Raw genomic sequence first — 21,748 nt, 5'->3', positions numbered from 1 at the left:
CACCCTGCAGGATTCATCCGAGTGGCTGCACCTCCATCTGCCCTCCCTGCGGGTCCCAACAAGGGAGAGACTCCTTGGGAGTCTACTGGTGGAACCCACATAGGCTATTCAGCACATTCCTTATCTCCAGCTGTGCTTCCCAGCCAGCAGTACTTTGCTCCAGCTCCTCTGGGATCCCAGCAGGGCGGAAACTGATGGGTGCTTTGCAGGCAGGTGGGTTAGTACCAACCGTGGGTCGTGTTTCATACACAAGCACCCTAATGGCACGTTCCTGTCTGTTCTTCGGGTCTGCAAATGAAGCTGCTGTAACCTTCTCAAACTAGTTCCTAAAAGAAGCGGCTTCTCCCACCTACTGGGTCATTTACCAGCTGTCTGTTTTCTCTGCCATTCGGAAGCTGTAATGTTGCTGTTAATGATCTCATGTTAATGATCTCTTGCCATCATGGGAATGGAAACTCTTTGCAAGTGAAAGATGCTTGCTTCCCCTTCTGTTTAACCCCCTCTGCTAACAGTCATCATCCCCGGTTCCTAATGAGAATATTCTTTGTGTAAGCGGAGAGGAGCAAAACATTAACGCTTTCCATTCACATCCTCATTAGTTTTAATGCAGAGCCAAACCTCTGAGGTTCCCTACTGAACCTTTCACTTGCAACTGTTATTCTGGGGATTCGGTAGGCGAAGCCAAGCTGGGCAAATAACACCAAACATTTTCCACGGACATCAACTTGAATTTTAAAATGGCTTTGCATCATCCGTGCTCCTGCCTACCTCCCAGCGACAGCGTTTGGCTCCCAGAACAAGAATCCAAACTCTCTTGTGGAGCTGACTGACAACATGGGGTTTGCCTCCCTGGCGAAATTTTTAGTTTTGATGGAAATTCAAATATTGGAAAAATATCAGCCAAAACCAACAACAACTGTTTTGGCTAAGGTCACACTAGGAGTCCGTGGCAGGGCAGGGAACTGAACTCAGATTTCCTTTCTCTGAGACAGATAAGGAAAAATATCCCCAGAGGCAAGTCCTGCCACAGTTGGGATGAGACCCTGCAATCCATCCTGAATCTTGACTCTGTCAGAAGTCCCGCTAAGTTTACTGAAGTCAACGGGAGTCTGCCTGAGTAAACAAGAAATAGGGCCCCTAGTCAAATTATGTTTATGAGCTGAGCTGAAACCCTGTTATGCAACTGATACCGATAGGTGTGAATTCACCCTTCAGTTAACGTAACTGTAAGCCCTCCCTAAGCCAAAACGAGTGTGTGAGCCCACCCAGGAGCTTTTGCTGAATACTGTGGGGGTGGTAGGGAGGCAAAATACAAAGAAACTGAAGACAGACATGGCTGAGAAACAGCCTAAAAGGAGCAGCTGACCCTGGAAGAAACCTGGTGACAGGTTTTTGGGTCAGCGGTGCAGGCTGAAAGAAGCGCTCTTGATGCTGTGAGCAAAAGAAGCTGTTTCCTGCGATTTGATTCAAACTTTGACTAGCTGCTCAGGTCAAAGGGGACAACGTTATATTACACAAAGGAAACAATGCAGAATGTTGGTAAAATTCAACCCTGCTAGAAACAAGACACATGATGAGCCACCCAGCCCCAGTTAGCCAAAAATCAAATTTCAACAGTAGGGCACCCGCCATGCAGACTGCTATAGAGCTGGACTGAGAATAAGGCAACTCAGTAGATCAGGTGGGAAGAAAATGGGATGAACACTTATGAGAGCAAGGATGACGACAACAGGACTGTGAATGAGGAACTGAAACAAGAACATGAAAATTGATATTACAGTTGACAGAGAAAAATATAGGCCATCCCCAGCTGTCCGCAGAGAAGGAAGGAGAGCTTTCCCAAAATTGATCACTAGGCTTGAAAACGGCCAGATTACATTGCCATGTGCCCACAGCCATACACTGGTCGTTTCACTGCCTTTATTTAAAATGCAAAGGACTGGCTGGGCAGAACCCTTGCTTTCTTTCCTTCTATTTGCTCAAGGCAGCTTCTTGAACCCCAAAAGGTTCCTCCTTACCTTAATAATGGAACATTTAACATTGGCAGGAGGTGGAGGAGGTCTTAGCCTGCCTCCCAGCCAGTGAATGGGAAGCTTCTGTATCAATGAGCAGTCCTAAGAAAAAGCCAGTCAGGTAGCAAGGAGTCATGATACTGGTCAATGACAGATCATTCTTCTAATCTGCGTGTAGTGCATAGGATGTCACTGAATAGTGTTCTGTAGCATGAGGTGACAACATTAGCATCAGGCAAACACTGGCAATAAATGGCCCTTAATAAATTAGCATACAGGTACAAGATACTTCATTCTGGTTATTCACCTATTATTCGGCAGTACACTGTGATGTGTTCCTTTCGCCTGGTGCAAATGACCTAGAAACTTGTGAGAGCAATCCTAATTAACCAAATGAACAACCACATCCAAGAGATGAGCAATTAAGTAAGCCAAGTAGTTACCCTCAGAGATTGAGGAGAAAGGTCTACCAGGCTGTTGTAGTAATTTACCACCTGCTATCAAGTCAAAAACAGACTTAAAGCAGTGTAACTATGTGTTCTAAGGCTCCATTCCCATGCTCTTGTTCCACTTCTGCACCAGCACTGCCGGTGCCAAGAACTCTGAGAGGCTTGGGGCAGAATGCTCAACTGGTGTAAACTAGCACATCTCCACTGAACTCAGCCCTTCATTTCCAACTCAGATCTGCCCCTTCATTTCCAAGGCAGAACTTTTCATTCCAGTCCAGAGGATGAAGTTGGATATTCCAAGGAGACATGGCTATCACCAGGATGGTAGCAAACCACTTGATTTTGCTTTACTAGCATGCCAACAGAGAAGAAGTGTTCATTGTGAAACCAAATAGGCATGACAAGCACATCGGGTGATTTGTGTTGTAATAAAGGTCTGGAGGTGTCGCAGAGCGAGCTTGACAAGAGTAGAAGGCCACACAGAAGCAATCCCAGGAAGGAGAGTGAGAGAAGGACACCGCAGGGATGGTTCATTTTGTGGCCTCAGCAGAGGAAAGGGGCAACCTGAGTGGAACAAGTTAGAGCAAAGGAAGGAGACCGATGTAAAGCCCTGCACCACCTAAGGAAAGGAGCGTGAATTTCCTCTTTCACCTCTAGGTCACTGGGTCACCTCATGATTAAGGTTCTGATCTTGCAAAGATTTAAGCAATGAGTAGCCCCATGAAGGGAATCATGTGCTTAAGCCTTTACAGGATCAGGGCCTAGGTTTGAAGATTGCTACTACCTGATGGCTGCTTGGGGTCCTACATGGAGTGAGTTACTGGTCTCAGTACAGTTTCTAGTAGCTTTCCACACATCACGAAAAAACATCCTCACCACAGCGGTACTGCCCTCCTTTTTGGTTTCAGGGAACCCAAAGACAGGGATGCCTAACTACATCTCACCCCCACAGGTGGGCCCGTAGGGGGAGGCTTATTGGGGATGCACTTATTGGAAAATCTCACCCTACAAATGTCTGCTCTGTAACTGCTCTGTGGATAAATGGAGGACGTCAGTTAGACACATTGGAATGATGGCTCAGAGCAGTGGCCCATCTAGTCTAATATCTCGTCTGCAACTGTGGCCAGGACCAGATGCTTCAGAGGAAGTTGCACAAAAACTTGTAATAGGCCACTAGGGAATAATCTTCCCAGAGCGAAGTTTCTTCCTAACACCAACACCCCCCCCCCAATCAGTGAGGGATTGATTTATGCCCCAAAGCTGGAGAGTTTATACCCCTTTCATTGCTGTCAATTTAAAGTCTTTTTTAAAAAAAGTTTTCAGTCAAATCTATATCAAACAAAACATCCTCAAGAATTCTGTCAACACTACAGGCCTTCCAACGCATGACAGCGCATTTGAAAACACTCTTATCCTGCTTTTTGGTGGCAGAGAATCTAATTTGGCTTTTATCATCTTTCAGTCAGGTCCTGAGACCAAAGATAAAGCCAGCTGAAATGAAGAGTAAGCTGACAAGAAAAAACAGACAAATACATGCTGACAGTTGGAACAAAATAACCAAAGCTTATAAATTTAGTACGATGCGGGAGGGCCTCTTAAAAAGCCATTCACATTCTGTGGTGATGTGTACAACAAAAATGCCTATGAATAAATACAAAGGGATGCACTGTGAAGGGCCCTTAGTGTAAATGAGATGAAAACATGCACGGAAATTGAAAAGTGAAATATTTCAGCAATCCTTGGTCCAATCCAGCTCCACTGAACTCAATGGCAAAACATCCACTGACTTCAGTGGAGCAGGACCTAAATTAATAATCATTTTCCTATGCAAGACAAAACTCATGTTCAGTGAAAATAATCATGCCTGGTTAGTAAATTCCATGCCAAACACCTGCACAAACTGAGTCAAATGGGAGTTTTGCCATTAACTTCAAGGGGATCCGGATCTGACAAATATTGTACAACTATGAAAGAGATGCCAATGTAATAAAGAAAGAGTCTCCAAGCACGGCTCCTCCGAACAGGGCCGGCTCTGGCTTCTTGGCCACACCAAGCAAAAAAACGGGGCGGCCAGAACGGCAAAGCAAAAAAACAAACAAACAAACAAAAAAAAACCTGCGGCGCGGGTGCATGGGGACTCCCTGCGCTGCAGATGTGCCCCAGCTAGCGGGGGGGAGGGGGAGAGAGAGAAAAGGGGGGCGGCCAGGGCTTCAGCGGGGCGCTGCCACGGGGCCCCTCCCACCGCACCGCCTGCCGGGTGGGCTTCGCGCCGCTCCGGTCGGCTGGGAGGGAAGGACGCGGGCTGCCCTGCTGGGCTTGCTTCAGGGCGCTCCCCTCCTCCGTGCCGCCGCCCCCTACAGGGCGGCCGGAGCGGATCAACAACAACAAAAAAAGCGTCCGTGCCGCCCTAGGATTGGGCGGAATACCGCCTCATATAAGCTGCCGCCCCAAGCACCAGCTTGCTCGGCTGGTGCCTGGAGCCGGCCCTGCCTCCAAATCATGGAAGAAACAACCTCAAAAGGTTTCAGAGTGTTAGCCATGTTAGTCTGTATCAGCAAAAAGAACATTAGCCCACGAAAGCTTATGCCCAATAAATTTGTTAGTCTCTAAGGTGCCACAAGTACGCCTCGTTCTTTTAACCTCAAAAGGCACAATGTATTATCTGAAATACCGGCACTTTATGACGATGCCTACATTTTTCAGTTTGTAATTTATTTTCTGTGTCTCTTTTTCATCCTTAGGACTTCACTGACGACCAAGGGTTAGTCAAGGGCCTCTATCAGCAGAGTGGAGATCCCCCTTTGACGAGACAAAAGGTACCTTTGAAAGAAATACAGCAACTGACAGTCTGAGTTCCTCTTACCTCATTGCTCAGACTCAGTGAAGTAGCAGTTGAGGGACAGGTGAAGACCATTCACACTGGGTGAAATTGTCCCCTATGCAGAGAGGCAGCACATGACCTATGCATTGGGCCTTTTGTTTTCGGTTTTTATTTTATTTAATTTTTCCTGGGAATTTATCAGTGTTTATTACTACAACAAAATTGGTGAGGAAAAAATATTCATTTTTCTGGGTAAATATCAGTTTATTTTGGTGGATGGAAGAACAGGGGGAAAGAAGTATTCAGTAGGTTGAATTCCATTCATCAAAGCATTAATGTGGTTTGCTGCAGAACTAAAACAGAACTCAAAACACAATGCCACCTCTGAGTTTAAGAAAACAATAGATCTCTCATCCCCAAATAAAGCTTTTCATTTGAATCAACTGTTTACTGATGCAGACTTAGACCAATTAGCCTATAAATATTTACATTTAATAATTGGACCACACCATTTGCAGCACATAAACTCAACTTCATCCTTTTCTCCTGTTTTTGTTTTTTTTAAACTTTCAAATACTTCTTTGAGTTCTGCAACATATTCTGATTCAGATTTTTGTTTAGTGTGTCAGATCTTTAAACGGTTATCTGGTAACAACTTGAAATGGGTCTATGGTGGGTGTGAGATTCATCAGTACGTTCAGATGCGCGTGCACTTCAGAACTTGTGTGCAGGCTTGTTTGTTTATTGTGTGTATCTTCTAGACTAATCCATAGCCAGACTTCAACAGGCAGCTTTGCAGATACACACAGACTAATGTATTGTCATAATACATATATCTCATGCCATGTATTGTATTTTCTTAATAAAACAAGTTATTTTATATATATTTGAATGATGCAAAAGTAGGGTGAAAACCGGGGGAAAAAACGAATAATACTTTTTGTAAAACCCAGGATTTTTTCGGTAAAAATCAGTTTAAACTGAAAACAAAGGGGCTTACCTAATTGGGGGGAGTTGTTGTTTTTCCCAGGCAGCCCAAGCAGTTCAGGGCTGTGAACTGCTTGGACTGCTGGGGGGGAAAAAAACCTAAGAGAAAAGTGCTGAAAAATTCGAGTGCTCATTCTGCCACTCCTCTGGGCAGAGATTCTGGAGAACTGGCTCCTCTTCCCCTCAGACCTAAAGAAGAGCTCTGCATAGCTCCAAAGCGTGTCTCTTTCACCAGCAGAAGTTGGCCCAATAAAAGGTATTACCTCACCCACCTGGTCTCGCCTTTTCCCTCAGTTCAGCAGCAGAGAGCTGCTGGAAGCTTTGAACCAGATCAAAAGCAAACCATTTTAGAAAGCCGGTTCCAGGCTGTCGATAAGAAGGCGGAAGCTCTGTTGCTTGAGCTCCCCACAGTAGCTCCTCGATCCTGGAATTACCACCAGGCGTATCTTTACTAACTCCTGTGCATAGCCCAGATTGATTTTTCTACCTCCTTTAGCAACTGTTTGCAGAATCAGGCCCCGAGGGCACATTAACAGTAAATGAAAAAAAAAAGAAAGAGGCAAGATTGGCAAGAGAGCAAATGAATTAAAAAGACTCTAATGAAACAGGGAATGTGGGCTGGTCAGCACTTATAACAATTAGAGAACCAAATCAGATCTACAAATCTTACGAATCTTCCAAATTCCAGTGGGGAGCAAATGGATGGATCTTGGGGAAAATAAAATCCCTGCTCTGCTGGGTCTGAATGTTAAGGATAATCCTTAAGAGTACATGTTGTAAGTAGGGTTTGTGGGAAAAAAAGAAACTGAAAAGGTGAGAGTGGGGCAGAGGATTCTGCAATTGTCATTCTGATCCTTGGTGCAGGAAAATCATGTGATTTATTTTTCTTTGAAATAAAAATACAGGGACAACATTAATTCTTTTCCTGACTGAACCCTGCAACTCAGCAAAGATGGAAAATGTCACATGCAGTTGAGCAGGATGTAATTGACAGAGGGGATTCCATCATTTCCATATCTGGCCAAGCCCTGGGAGATGAACAAAGCTGGTTTGCTCTGGCATGAGTTTTTGACGCTTCTGAAGATTATTGATGAGAAAGAAGAAGACTGAACACAGCAGGCTAGAGTGTCCTTTTAGCTCATCCCGTATTAGGGACAGTGTGGCCCTGCCCTGCGACAAGGCAGGCCTGGTGCAGGATGAAGCAGATCCCAAAAACCCCATAGAAAGAAGATGAGCAGGTTGCACCATCCTGAAGGCCAGGCTGGAGCAGCGCCAGAGTCATGGCCTCACGTCATCCCTTCTATCTCCCCCCAAATCCTGAGCAGCCATGCAAGGCCCAGTCATAATCCCTCTTTCCAGATCCTTAAATAGCCCTCATCACCACAGACCTCAGTGTCTTGGCCCACATTCTGAAACTGAACCACTGTGGAAGGTGAACCTGACCAGTGTGTTTTTCTCTCCTGTAGCTCGAGGCATGCTCTGCTTACGACCCACATTGTTCCGTTTTCTCTTCTCTAATTAATACACAATTTACTGTCCCTAACTCATTTGCCTGCCCTTCCACACACAGTCCACAGACTTCACTCCGCCTTTCCTGTTTCTCTTGTTGTACGCTCTATCATAATAGGGATCTCTGTTACTCCTGTTTCTATTACTTGTGCCAACTAATGTCCTACGATGAAGACAATAAGACAGAGTTAATTCTACTAGCAATAAGTACATTGTATTCTACCATGTAATGAGTAACTGTTCCTCTTTAGAATAGAAAGCTGAGGGGATGGCAGCTTTTAAACGATAGTTTTGCATTATTTCACAATACATTAACATTTTAAATAGCGTGTTGTATGAAACAACTGCAAATAGCGTGCCTGTTCTCTACCAGCTCTAGAGTGAAATTCAACACTAGGTCTAAGCTAATAGGGTTTAAATGGCATTTAAAAGGTACATAGCCCTTCTGCTAGACCTCTGCACAGGGATGAAATCCACCTATCAGACTTAAATGGGATTTAAAGGTAGATACGCCCTGGGGTAAGTTCACAATTTGATATTAAATGCATCTCTGCCCATACAATTATTCAGCTTCTTAGACAATTTCCATTCCCAAGGAGATCACATTTTTATTGCTGATGATGTTGTTCACCCCTGTCTACAGTCTTTAGAACTGAGGAAGGAATAATTTATCCAGTAACCAACTTTCGTTGACCTCGCTGATGCACAAGCATGTCGTATATTTGAAGCCATCTTGCTGAGTTATATGCTCAAGAATCCAATGATCAGATTAAGTCATCTTTAAGGATGCTGAGATACATCCATCAGAGTAAACCCAGTGGCAGAAGCAGTCTCAATTATATAACCAGAGGGGGGCGGGAGGGGAGACTTTTTAAGATAAATGAAACCTGACTATTATAAAGGGACGGGAAACACTAATAACATAAGAAAACATCAGTTATCTAAGGGTATGTCTTCACTACCGACCGGATCGGCGGGCAGCAATCGATCCAGCGGGGATCAATTTATCACTTCTAGTCTAGATGCGATAAATCGATCTCTGAGCGCTCTCCCGTCGACTCCTGTACTCCAGCTCGGCAAGAGGCGCAGGCAGAGTCGACAGGGGAGCAGCAGCAGTCGACTCACTAGGTCTAAGTACGTCGACTTCAGCTACGTTATTCACATAGCTGAAGTTGCGTAACTTAGATCGATTCAAACTCCCCCCCTCCCCAGTGTAGACCAGGCCTTAGAAAAACTTCCTCACTGTCAGGGTGGTTAAGCACTGGAATAAGTTGCTTAGGGACGTTGTGGAATCTCCATCAGTGGAGGTTTTAAGAGTAGGTTAGACAGACACCTGCCAGGGATGGTCTAGATCAGCGGTTCTCAAAGTTTAACAACCCGAGGACCCCCATTTTGATTTTAAAAATTTTGGGGACCCGCAAGTCCCCCCACTCAGCCCTTGCCCCGCCACCTTCCCCAAGGCCATACCCCTGCCCCGCCCCTTCTTTGAGATCCCGTCCCCCGCTCACTCCATCCACCCTCCCCACCCTCACTCACTTTCACCAGGCTGTGGCAGAGGGTTGGGGTGCAAGAGGGGGTGAGGGATGTGGGCTCTGGGAGGGAGTTTGGGTGCAGGACGGGGTGGGAGTGTGGGCTCTGGGAGGGAGTTTGGGGATGGGACAGGGTGAGGGGTGCAAGCTCTGGGAGGGGGGGAGTTTGGGTGCACATCCCTCTGGCAGTGGCTACTAGGCGGGGGGGGGCAGTTCCTGGCCAATGGGAGCTGTGGAGTTGCCGCTCGGGGCGGGGGCAGCATGCGGAGACCCCCTGCCCTCCCCTGGGGCCTCAGGGATGTGCCGGACCCTTCCGGGAGCGGCGCGAAGCCACGGCAGGTAGGAAGCCTGCCTTCGCCACTCTGCACTGCCAGACTTTTAGCATGCAGGAGGCGCTGGGAGGGAGGGGGAGGAGTTGATCAGCGGGGCCTGCGGGGCCCCTGGGGTACCCTCAGGGACCCCCAGAGGTCCATGGTCCCCAGTTTGAGAAACATTGGTCTAGATAATACTTAGTCCTGATTTGAGTGCAGGGAACTGCACTATGAGACCTCTCGAGGTCCCTTCCAGTCCTACAATTCTATGATATTACTGAAACAAACACGGGCATGTTAAGCAAGGAAAGTTCTGAACAATGAACTCATTAAAAAAAAAAAAAACCCTGTCCCCCAGCAGGATCAGCATTAGTCAAATAGAAATGTTAATTAAAAACTAACATTTAGGATGAGCTTTAAACATACACAATCAATTCTCAAAATATTTAACAAACAAAGCCCCAATTTAATCAAAAATACCATTATTGACAAGTTGAGAAAGCAAAGCCGGGCCTGGGATGCCAACAGTATAAAGCTCTCAATTTAGCAGCTGCATATCATCTTCACACTATTTTACTATGAATTAAGCTTATTTATGCTCCTTCCTCGGCCATCAATATTACCCTGGAATTTCACAGTAACCCAAGGGACAGACATGGAACATAAAGACAAAGGCCCATCTATGGAAGATGGCAGCTTACCTGCATTCATGTGTTCAGATGCTGCCAGCATGACGGACTGACTCACCACTAAGCACAAATGTTTTCTAAGGCAGCTTGTCAGTTCATGCCCTCTTAGGCCCAACTCTGCTAACTAAGTTGAGGTATGTTGACATACGTCTAGCCTTGGACACAGATGAATAAAATAAATCCCAAAGTCCTGTCAGAAAATATTCAGAATAAGATAAACTGCCTTATGCCCTTATCAAGAAAACACACCATGTATTGTGCTCATACCCTCCACAAAGTCATTTTGTCGAACCTGAAATGGAACACAAAGCACTCGTCATTTGATAAATAATGAAGTAGGCAGTGTAATTAATTTTTCTGGATGTTCTGTAAGTGCTTGCCAGGCTGCATGGGATTATTGAATGGGATCCTGCTACAAATGGGTTAGCTGATCCCATAATGGCTTTTTTCCACCCCTTCTTCTTAAAACACACCGTCAATATTGCTTCCAAAAAGATGGGTTTTAGACTGGGTGGGCTACTCTTAACTGCAGATCTTTATATACTGAAAAATGCAGATTTACGAGGCAGTATCAATGCTGGGAACATATCAGTAAGCCTATTTAAATTTTCCTTGGTCTAAACAATACACAGTAAACCCTTTTGCCCATGTTTTGTGAACAAACATAGCATGAACTATAGAGGGACAAGTATCAAAGGGGTAGCCGTGTTAGTCTGGATCTGTAAAAGCAGCAGAGTCCTGTGGCACCTTATAGACTAACAAACGTATAGGAGCATGAGCTTTCGTGGGTGAATACCCATTTCTTCATAGATCCATTGATTCATCGATTCCAAAATCAGAAGGGACCATTGGGAGCCAGTCTGGTGTAACGTGTACTTGGGTTTGTCATTCTGGCATAGCTGACATGCATTTTCAAGATTGTACTGCTGGGCAAAATGAGCTCCAGTGTTTCTAGGAACAAGTGTGTTCCCTGCTAAAAATCAAACATTCAGTTCAAAAGCCTCTGTGTAATGGCAGAACAGTCTCGGCTCTACATTCTATTCCCATATGTAACAAGTGCTATGAACATGATACGCAACCATTATAATCTTTTGGAGGGATTGCATTTGTCCATCATGCATTTCCTACTCATTCAGCTGCTTCTCTGTTGAGCCCCAAGTTGCCTGCTTCCCGTTCTGCTGAGAGAAGAAAATGTACCAGTAGAAGTTAGCAGTGCAACCTGGCTGGCCATAACAAATGGTCATTATGAGTTCTATATCACTACATTTTTACTAGACACGAGAGACAACCTAGAAAGACCTGATCATGGAACTTCAACTAATGAACACAAATAGATACAAATCAAATAGCTGGGGTCATGGTACATCTTCTAGGGTCTCTTGTCTCTTCGTACTGTCTCAAGAACCCCATATCAACTATTGCTCCAGAGATCAAAAAGTCAAGAGCGCAACCTTCTCTGCTAAACTCAGGAGACAGGAGTGGCACTGACAGTATGTAACAAACATATTTCATACATCCTGGCCGGATGATGTAAGTTCTGTACAATTCACTTTCAGTATCCCTGAATTTAACCTAATGATAGACTGTGGGTGGGCTCAGGTGCTGTATTAGATATGTGCATGACGTCTGTCCTACGCTGGGTTGGCAGGATAGAGGCATGTGGCCGTAAGCCATTTCTCAATAAAGAACGATCAAGTCTGAGTGGGACATCAGATCTCTCATTCGCTTTCCTTTCAACTGCCTGTGCCCTTATCTAACATTAGATGTCAGAAGTTCTCCACATTATTTCTCAAATATATGGGTCACTGGCTTCATGTATTGTGTGGGCATGAGAGCAGAAGCAGATGTACTGAATTTGGCAACCTTATATGCATGGTGGCCTCTCTTTAGTCACTGCTGTGACAATGCTCGTGTTGACTCCCTGCCACTGAATCTTTCGGAGGTGTGACAGTTGCCATGTGGGTGCAGTCCCCAACCCACAACCTACTGCGAATGCTGGAGGTGCCGTGGAATCCTGCTATGAGCTCCTTCATTTCTGGAGCTCGGTCCTTAACACACTGTATGACACTGCAGCCACAAAGCTGAGACAGATGCAGGTGATATCTCCCCAAATCTTACTCAAAGTGGCTGTGGCAAATAGTCTCAAGGCACACAGTAGGGCAGATATAGGCTACAGCCCTTTTGTTTGCCTTAGCTCAGGCATCAGGAAGCTATGGCTTTCCTGAATTGTGCTTTTATTCTGTTGATCTGGGAAGAGACGCTGATAATCATGAAAACCCATTAAGGGCAGGTAAACTGTATCTTGGCCCATCTCCTCGTGCCTCTTTAAATAAAATTAAATGCATGCTCAAGATGCCAGAGGTGTAGTGATGCAACATTGTGAAACTTCAACAGTCTGTGGCTTACACTTCCACAAGGGAGACCTGTACTTCCCTAGAGTAAAGACAGTGCCAGAATGATACCGTTGGAGACTGGTGTCTTTTCATCCAGAAGCTCAAGTACAATATGAACAGCAGCAGTAAATAATTCCCCACCCTGCCCAGATCTGTCTCAGGGTACATCTACACTTACCGGAGGGTCCGGCGGCAGGCAATCGATTTTCTGGGATCGACTTATCGCGTCTAGTGAAGACGCGATAAAATGGATCCCTGATCGCTCTGCCGTCGACTCCGGAAATCCACCGCGGCAAGAGGCGGCAGCGGAGTCGACAGCAGCGGTCGACTTTCCCCCGTCCTCACAGCCAGGTAAGTCGACCTAAAATACGCAACTTCAGCTACGGTATTCACGTAGCTGAAGTTGCGTATCTTAGGTTGGACCCCCGCTGTAGTGTAGACCTAGCCTCAGCCTGGACCTTGAAGAAGCAGCTCTGAGGATGAAAGGCTGCACAGTTCATAGATTCCAAGATGAGACGGGATCATCTAGTCTGACCTCCTGCGTAACACACGGCATTGAACTTCCCCGAAATAATTCCTTTAGGAAAACATCCAATCTCAATTTAAAAATTGACAGTGATCAACCTCATGCAAAACCAGCCCTTGTCCTCTCTGACATGAAAGGTGCCAACTCATGGCAGGTTTTATGATGCAGATATTGGTCTACTAGCAACTGAAACCATCAACTCATACTGTAAGGGTGACCCAACACCGATTAGATGTTCACTTGCAGTTCTTGGCAACCTGGTCCACATTCCAACTGGTGACCCAGAGTAGAAAGACTCTGTAGCTTATTAAAAATCTCGATCTGTCTTAGAAATCCCCTGTGGCACATTAGGAAGATGTGCAATTGGCCTCATTTTAAATGTGCACATATATTTCCTGCTCTGCCTGCAGAATTCTGAGCACTTAAATTGAAAAAAGAAATACAGCAGGGAGGAATTCATCAGTGGTAAAATGCCCAGAAATGCCAACAGATGTGATTCTTATAATGAAGCAAATGGCACCGGTTTTGCTTTGCATTATGGTGATCTTAGAGTGACTGAATTTTTCACACTTTACTCTATTATGCTGACACTTTTGGTTGTTGAAGCTGGCATCGTATTTTATGAGTGGGCACGAGGCCAGTTTAACAGGTAGGAATGAGTAGAAGCATGCCAGAGAGCATGCCAGCATTAGGTTTGATCTGTTAGCGACCAGATTCCTGCAGGAGACTATCAGAACAGCTTCTCTAACTGTTTTTGTGCAGATATGCTATTTCCGCTCCAGGTCAATTCTGGATTACATTTAAAAATGGCAAACACGTCTTGCCCCACTGACTCTGATTGGTGGTTTGCAGGGAAGAAAAGATGTATTGTGTTACGATGAGTCTCCATCCCTCTACTTCTCCTCTCCTTCCCCATAAACAGCTCTCCATCGGAGTCCCCAGAAATCCTGGCATACATAATTTCATAAAACCCAGCCAAGTTTCCTACTGAATACCTTAGCCAGCTACAAAAGAGAGAGCTATAATTTCCCTTTGGTTTAAACTTTGCAGGAGGCCTATGTACAATCAATGCAGAAGAGGATCTCAACAAGTAGAAAAATCAGTTACTGTACAAGATACAAAATGCAAATAGAAAAGCAATTACTGAACCAACAGAATAAATTATTGTACTTGTGGAAAACAAATGTACTTCATGTTTTCTGTGACAATGTTACAAATGTGGGTGACAGAAGCATGGGGTGGAATGTGAATGTGATGCAATGTCCTTACACAGTTAGGTGCAGTTACTGAACATGGCCCCACTTAGACAAGCTGCTCTGGGTGGGCAGAGTCCCCTTGACTTCAGTGGGGCTTCAAGCGGGCATAAACATTTGCTCACATGGAATCGCATGCAGGAACCATCATGGATGAAATTCAGCCCAGTGCAGAGTCTAGCACAAGGCTTATGCACCACCTAAACCTCGCTCAAAATAGGGTTAGATGGGACTGAAGTGGCACATGGACCTCGTGATGAGTCTAATCCCCTATGCATTTTTTTAAATGATCACATTCTTTTAAAGCAAAGATAGTAAACTAGGAGCCAGTGTACTGCACCCCAGTCCCCTTGTGTTTGTCATTTTACTCTAGGAATTTGGCAAACTGTATCTTTGCCAGTAATAATAGGTGCCACTAATATTTCTCCTCCGTGGGAGATCTTTCTGAGCAAGGCCTGCAGGAATTGGCCCTCATATGTTTTCTTTGCTTGTTTCTTTGCAAAGAGGAAACAAAGATTGAAAGAGATGTCTTAAGTTTGAAGGGTTATTCAAACAACTGGTTTGAAAGAATGTCGGAAGAACAGCAATTTAGCCACCCTGCCTGCTGTAAGTAAAAGTGACATCTAAAAACAAACAGAAACCTTTCCTTTAGTCCACAGACATCATGGTTAGCTTTTATCAGAAATATAAAAAGAGACATAAACCTTGCAGATAGAATTCTATTGGTTAGTGCTGGTGTGAACTGGAAGGTCTTGCATTTATTCCATTTCTTGGGCCCCTAGAGAGGGTGCGTTAGATAGATGATTAGTACATTTGTGCATGGGGGCCTGCCTGGAAGCTACGTCTAGGGTTGACTAGGAGATGAGAATAATGATGGAGCACTAAGCTTGTGGGATAACTGATCAAACCTCTGTCTATTACATTTTGTTCTCTCCTCCTTTCCAGTTAATTATATCTTCAATCACTTCTTCTGTATTATTTTTAATGTAACCCGAAGGAGCTCAGCTGTACATGACAAATCAGAAACTATAATAAGATGCCCTACATATTGCACTAGCAAAGCTCCATACTTTTTAATATAAATATGCCTATTGCCATAAGCCCCATTTGAATAAAGAAAATTACCTTGTCTCTCGGGGGAAGCACTGGAAGATGGGATAAATATAAGGCATGTATTTATGAAAAATAAAAGCTACATACACATTTCAGAATATCCCAAGAACCTGAGTGTTTTTCCCCCCAATGGATGTGCGTTGCTGCACTTCATCATCATAGATGTCTGGGGAAGCCACAAGCAAAAGGTTCAATCTTGCATTTTCATGGAGGCATAGGGTGCACTGAACTATGCCTATATCTTTATGCTGCGTAGCAGGAGACACCAAGGAATGAGCCAATTAAAACAGGGACTGATTCCAGTTTATACAGAGGCTGTTTTGCATCACTCTACGAATGGAAAACAGCCTCAGGATACGAATTTTAAGCATTCCAAAAGGGAATCAATGGATGAATATTTGAGGGAATGGTACCTAATAACTGATAAGCAACCCAAACAATCCTTCAGAGAAACGAGCGATGGAAGGCCAAGTCTTTTAAGCCTTACTCGCATGAATTAACATCCTACTGGTGTGAATAGAGATCATTCATGGGAATAAGAGTTGTAGGATCAAAACATTTAACTGAAAACTTTCACACACACAAACAAATATATAAAATCTTCAGAACTAGTACAGCTGTAGTTTCAGCAACGTTCCGAAGGCAAGATCTTGGAGAGAGACACAGCGCATGTTTATGATAAATACCATTGCACTCCCAGGGCTAATCAAAGACAATGAACATCCTGTATAAAACATGTAACTACGTATATATACAGAATATATAAACAAGTTGTTGCACCATTTTCACACTGAAGCAATAATACATGCAACTTTAAAAAAATGGAAGAAAATCCTCCCCAAATGGATAGGCATAAAAAGATATTGAAATCAAAGGGAGTTTTGGACATGCAAAGAATGCAGGAGTGAGTCCACAGGTATTGTACAGTATTCATACCCAGATTCTACAGTCCTTGCACAGACAAAACTCCCATTAGAGAGTCAATGGAAGCTTTGCCTATGCCTAGACTTCAATATTGGGTTTACAGAACACGGGATGTAGACAGATAGAGAGCCAGGTCCTGCAAGTAACTGAACACCCTGTTTCCATTGAATTCTACGAGACTTGAAGGACCTCATAGGATTAGGACCACTGTGAGATACAATGGGCCAAATTCTAAAAGGAGCTAAGCATGGGTCTCCCATCAAAGTAAATGGGACAAATCTTGGATTCATTCCTCATTGAACCACATGGGACTTTTACCTGACTAAGGACTGAATAAAAACTGAGCAAGAGGACTTCAAGATTTGACCCAAGGGAAGTTGAATGTCCTCTCACCTTTTAGGACATGACCACCTTGTTCTCACACTACACAACACCACTGGCTTCGTTAGGTTTGCATGACTATAAATGAGAACAGAATTTAATTCTCTTCAGGGTTACTCTTGACATGACCCAGAAGAGGAAGCTCAAGTGCTTTATAATGTCACCAGAATCTCAGAATTTGTCCTTGTTTTACTGCTGTTATTCTCAAAAAAATGTATGGTCCTTAGGGGGGAAAATAAGTATAATCTTGAAGGTATTTCCCTTGAAAAACATTCTCTCACAGAAAAAGCAATGAGGACTCTCTATCCTCCTCTGCTGGATTTTGAAAGATATTTGCTTCCCTTCCCTCTCTCCTGTCCCCCAAACTTTCTTTCAGTAGAAAATGAAATCAGAACTGATCTCCAAATTTAGTAAACTAAGATTCTATTCAGATGGCAAAGTAGGAGATGCTGAGTTTTTAAATGCACATTTTATAAAGCAATTCTAATCATTACTAATGTGGTTTCTGAATACTTTCTGTACATTCATGGGTGAAATACAGCATGAATGTTTGACAATAAAAATTAACTATATGCAATTGATTAATTTTGGCACACTACTTTAAGAGCCCAATTCTACAGTTCTGTGCAAGAGGAACCTTACATCTCACAGAGCCCCACTAGGGTCAATGGACTCAATGTGAGGATCCAATCCTGCGGGAACCGTGCAAGATTGGGCCCATAGAGTGCTATATAATTGCTAAATATTATTATCGGTATTGCTATTTTATTAGGTACACGAGAAAACTCATGAAAACCAGACTTTTGTAACTGGGAAATCTCTAACCAGGGGAATACCTAAACTAAAAAAAAAAAAAATTCTACTTGATTCTGTAACAACATCACAGCTCCTTGTTATGGAAATGCTTGAGATTTCACAAATTTCCACATCCAGACTCTTGCTGCTGGATGAAGTAGGAAGGAGGGAAAAAAGAGCTGTGAGACAGAAATTTAAAAAAAAAAAAAATCTTGGATGACTAGCAAAGCTAGGAAAGAAAATTAGGGAATAATACATGAAAAGCTAACAGAGTTATGGTGTGATTACATATATTTTCAAACCCCTCCTTCTCTTAGTATGGAAGTTCCTCTTTCACTGATCTCCCGACTCATTTCTAAATATTTCCTAACTGCCACAGATAGAGAAACTGGCTTCGTATCTGACCAGATGATAGTCACAAAAGGCTCTTCGTTCAGTCAATGTGTCCTGGCTGAATGTAGTTCCCTACCAGCTGCTCTTTCCTCTTAACCCTTGTCTCTGCTGGGACACAGTGCCATGTTAGAAAGCGTGCTCACAAAGACATTTCAACAAGCATGCTGTTCAATACAATTTTGCCCAGAGAGTCAACACATTTTTAAACACCATTGTCCATGTCCACACTAAGGGCGAAACTGTGTTGAATGTCGTTCTAGCTAAAACGGGTTGGTTAACATGTTTTCTGATACCATGTTTTTTCCCAGTATAGGCAAAGAGCAGATCATCAGCTGGTGTAAAGTCATCGGCACGAGGAGAGTTTAGAGCAGCTGAGTTCTGGACTCTGCTAGCCCAGAACTCAAATTCAGATCCCCCTGCTGTACAGTTAATTCATACTTTTCTATGTTCATGCACTCTAAAGACACCTGGAGCTTCTCGACAGTCACCTTTTGCCTTTACAGAAATAGAAAGAAATACAACAAAGAAATTAAGTTATTAAAGGAGATAGGAAACTTCATGGTAATAATTTCAGGCTAGATTGGGCCTTTAAAGTCAGCTGTGAGCCAAGGGCAGGAGTGCGGAGAAGGAAATGTACTCAGGAATAATTCCCCCAGAGCTCCTCTTTCCCAATGCAGGGAACTGAGTATGCTGCATCAAACCTTTACAGAAGATAGCACACTCCCGTCCCCTTTCTGCCTAGACGGCAGTGCTGGACAGCCTGTCAGGCAGAGCCATATGCAGTCTGTCTGTCCAATGCAACCATCCCCAAGATCTGCACCGGGACCCCATACTCTGCTGTGTAGGACCAGGGCACAATTATGTCCACCATAAGTATTTCTAAAGCACCCATCCAGTGGGACTTGCACACCATTCCCTAAAATTAGAAGGAAATAAGTTCCCTCAAAGAGGAGAGGTGAAAAAAATCCCATCTGTCCCCACACAGAGTGAAGGTTTTTACAATGTCCAGGGCCCAGTTCTGCATTCCCTGCACATTAAAGCCAATGAGAATTTTGGCTATGCAAGAGATGCAGGATCAGGTCCATTGTGACACGTGGAGTGAATGTTAAACATGGGATTTAGGATGGTGGTGGTCTCTGTTTTGACATTTATTTTGAGGATTTGGGTTATCCATTATATACTGCCTCAATGTGTGGTATGTTCCAACACGTGAAACAGACATCTGTTGCAAGGGAACAACCTGGGAAGAAACAGGTGGGGGAAATACAGGAATAGAAACACGGTATCCACTGCTCACATGCACCCCCCTTCCTCTCTGTGGGTCATTGATGTGAATCCCAAATCCACCCCTTCTCTTCTGAAGAAGGTAACCCACTTCTTTTCCTTCCACTGCAGGAGCCGGGTAGTTTCTTCCCATCATCAGAAGTATTCCCTTCACACATTGTCCCATTTAAAAGAGAGATTGGGCCAGATCCTCAGCAGATGTCAATCGGAATACACCTCTACCCCGATAGAACGCTGTCCTCGGGAGCCAAAAAAAATCTTACCGCGTTATAGGTGAAACCGCATTATATCGAACTTGCTTTGATCCGCTGGAGTGCGCAGCCCCGCCCCCTCGGAGCGCTGCTTTACCGCGTTATATCCGAATTCGTGTTGTATCGGGTCGCGTTATAGCGGGGTAGAGGTGTAGTTCCATTCAAGTCAGTGGCGTGACATCCATTCACAACAGTTGTGGACCTGGCTTTAGGCACTGAAATCTTTTCTACTGACAGGGCACTACCATGGTTCCCAAGGAGGAAAACATCTTGGGGATCATCTCTACAAACACAGGTATTTACATTCCGTAAGCGCCACTCCCTTATCAAAATGTGTTGTCTTCACAGGCATCTTAAAGATATGGAGGAAATATGTATCAGCTCGCTTTTTCTAGTGATACTCACAGAAGTAGAAGGCGAAGATAAGGAAACTGGCAGCCCAGTCCTCAGTAAAGTGGGGAAAGTGTCCCCAGTATATGCCACGCTCTCACACATCCCCTTCCAGTGTACGAATAAAGACACATCCAGCACAAGCTCATTTTGCCTCTAGGAGAGATTCCAGCTCCTTTCATCTCCTGGAGTTGATTTCAACATGCCTCTCGATAACTCATCATTCATGCCCATTAGTGACCCAAGCGTCACCTCGGCTGTTTGTGGTACATGCACAGAAAGAGCAACCATCAAAACAATGACACCCCTTCCCCACCCCCCCTGCTCCCCAGCTCTTCTGTTGAATACAGCACACAGGTCACTTTTTAATCTGCTGGTGAGGAGTAGGATGGAGTCCCTGGGGCTGTGACGGAGCAGCAGGGAGTGGAGTGTCATGTCCCAGCTGCATATGTGAATCCCCTCATCCCATCAAAATACAGCCCAATGTCTACTTGAGAAAGCAATCCACCCACACAGATCTTAACACGGAGAGACAGAGAACCACATGTATCAGCAGCACGGGGCTGCAAACATATATACACAGAGAAACAACCACACATAAACACACAAAGAAATACACAAATACACACATGCATCTAGCCTGTCTCACTGCTTGTGTCACTCATACACCCCCCCCACACACACACACACAAAAATCACACACGCACAGACGGAGTAACACAAACAGACCCACAACACACATACACACAAAGACATATACCTGCAAAGGCAACCAAGATACACCCCCACCCTCCCCAAACACAGCCACACAGAGAGAACTAGACATGGCAAATATTTACATGCATGCAAATCCAAACTCCCACCTCCCCACCCACACAAACAAACCCTTCTGTGTCCTTCCACAGCCAGTCTCAGAATCACCCCAGACCCAGTTACCGAGCCCCCTTTGTCCCCACATGAAAGGGAATTAAAAAAAATTAAAAAAGTTTGCTGTTGGGAAAGCAGGCGGGGGCTGCACCCTGACAGGTGAGGAATTAAAGGAACCCCCCCATCCTTACCCCCAAATCTGCCTCCAGCCTAGGGTGACCAGCTGTCCCGATTTTGTAGGGACAGTCCCGATTTTTAGGTCTTTTTCTTAGATAGGCTCCTATTACCCCCTGTCCCAGTTTTTCACATTTGCTGTCTGGTCACCCTACTCCAGCCAGTGCATCCCCGCGGCCCCCCGGCAGCCTGAAGCCCTGCAAAAGGAGCGAGCAGCCCCCGACTCACCTCGGGTACAGCCTCCCCTCGGTCTCTGTCTTGCCGGGGCTGCCCAGCTAGGAGTAGCGCGATCCCGGCAGCCCGCTGCCCGCAGCCCCGCTCCCCAGCCAAGGCATGGTGACCGCGGGGCGCCGCGGAGCGCCGCCCGCTCGCCGGGCTGATGGGGCTGGGCGCTCCTGGGGTGATGCCTGCCCCGCCCTCGCCTCCCGCTGCCGCTGCCCGCGGGCCGGGCGCCTCTGTTTGTTCAACACAAGGACCAGCCGGCCGGGCAGGAGCGCGCAGGCGCAGGGGAGGGGACCCCCCTAAGCGCTCGCTCCGGCGCGGGGAAGGCTCCCGGGGCTTCCCACCTACCCGGAGCGGAGAGCGGGGGGGCTGGCCCCCGCCAGAGCCCCCTGCAGCCCCGAGCCCGGCTCTCACCTGCCTCCAGCACCTTCCCTTTGCCTCGCAGGCAGCCCGGGAGCAATGCCGGGGAAACCCC

General features: G+C 45.2%; 1 protein-coding gene across 1 annotated transcript in view; it reads right to left on the bottom strand.

The window, feature by feature from the left end:
• Positions 1 to 21,376, bottom strand: part of LOC112119695 (phospholipid phosphatase-related protein type 1) — a 200,030-nt gene extending 178,654 nt beyond the window's left edge. The window contains exon 1 of the mRNA XM_024218455.3: positions 21,280 to 21,376. The gene's annotated coding sequence lies outside the window, so the exon portion shown is untranslated. The remainder of the gene's footprint in view (positions 1 to 21,279) is intronic.
• Positions 21,377 to 21,748: the final 372 nt, after the last annotated feature.

This window comes from Terrapene carolina, unplaced genomic scaffold (assembly GCF_002925995.2).
Source record: "Terrapene carolina triunguis isolate 2854851 unplaced genomic scaffold, T_m_triunguis-2.0 Scaffold35022, whole genome shotgun sequence".
Taxonomy (NCBI): Eukaryota; Metazoa; Chordata; order Testudines; family Emydidae; genus Terrapene; species Terrapene triunguis.
Note: the sequence above shows the minus strand (reverse complement) of the source record. Positions and strands in the feature narration are given on the sequence as shown.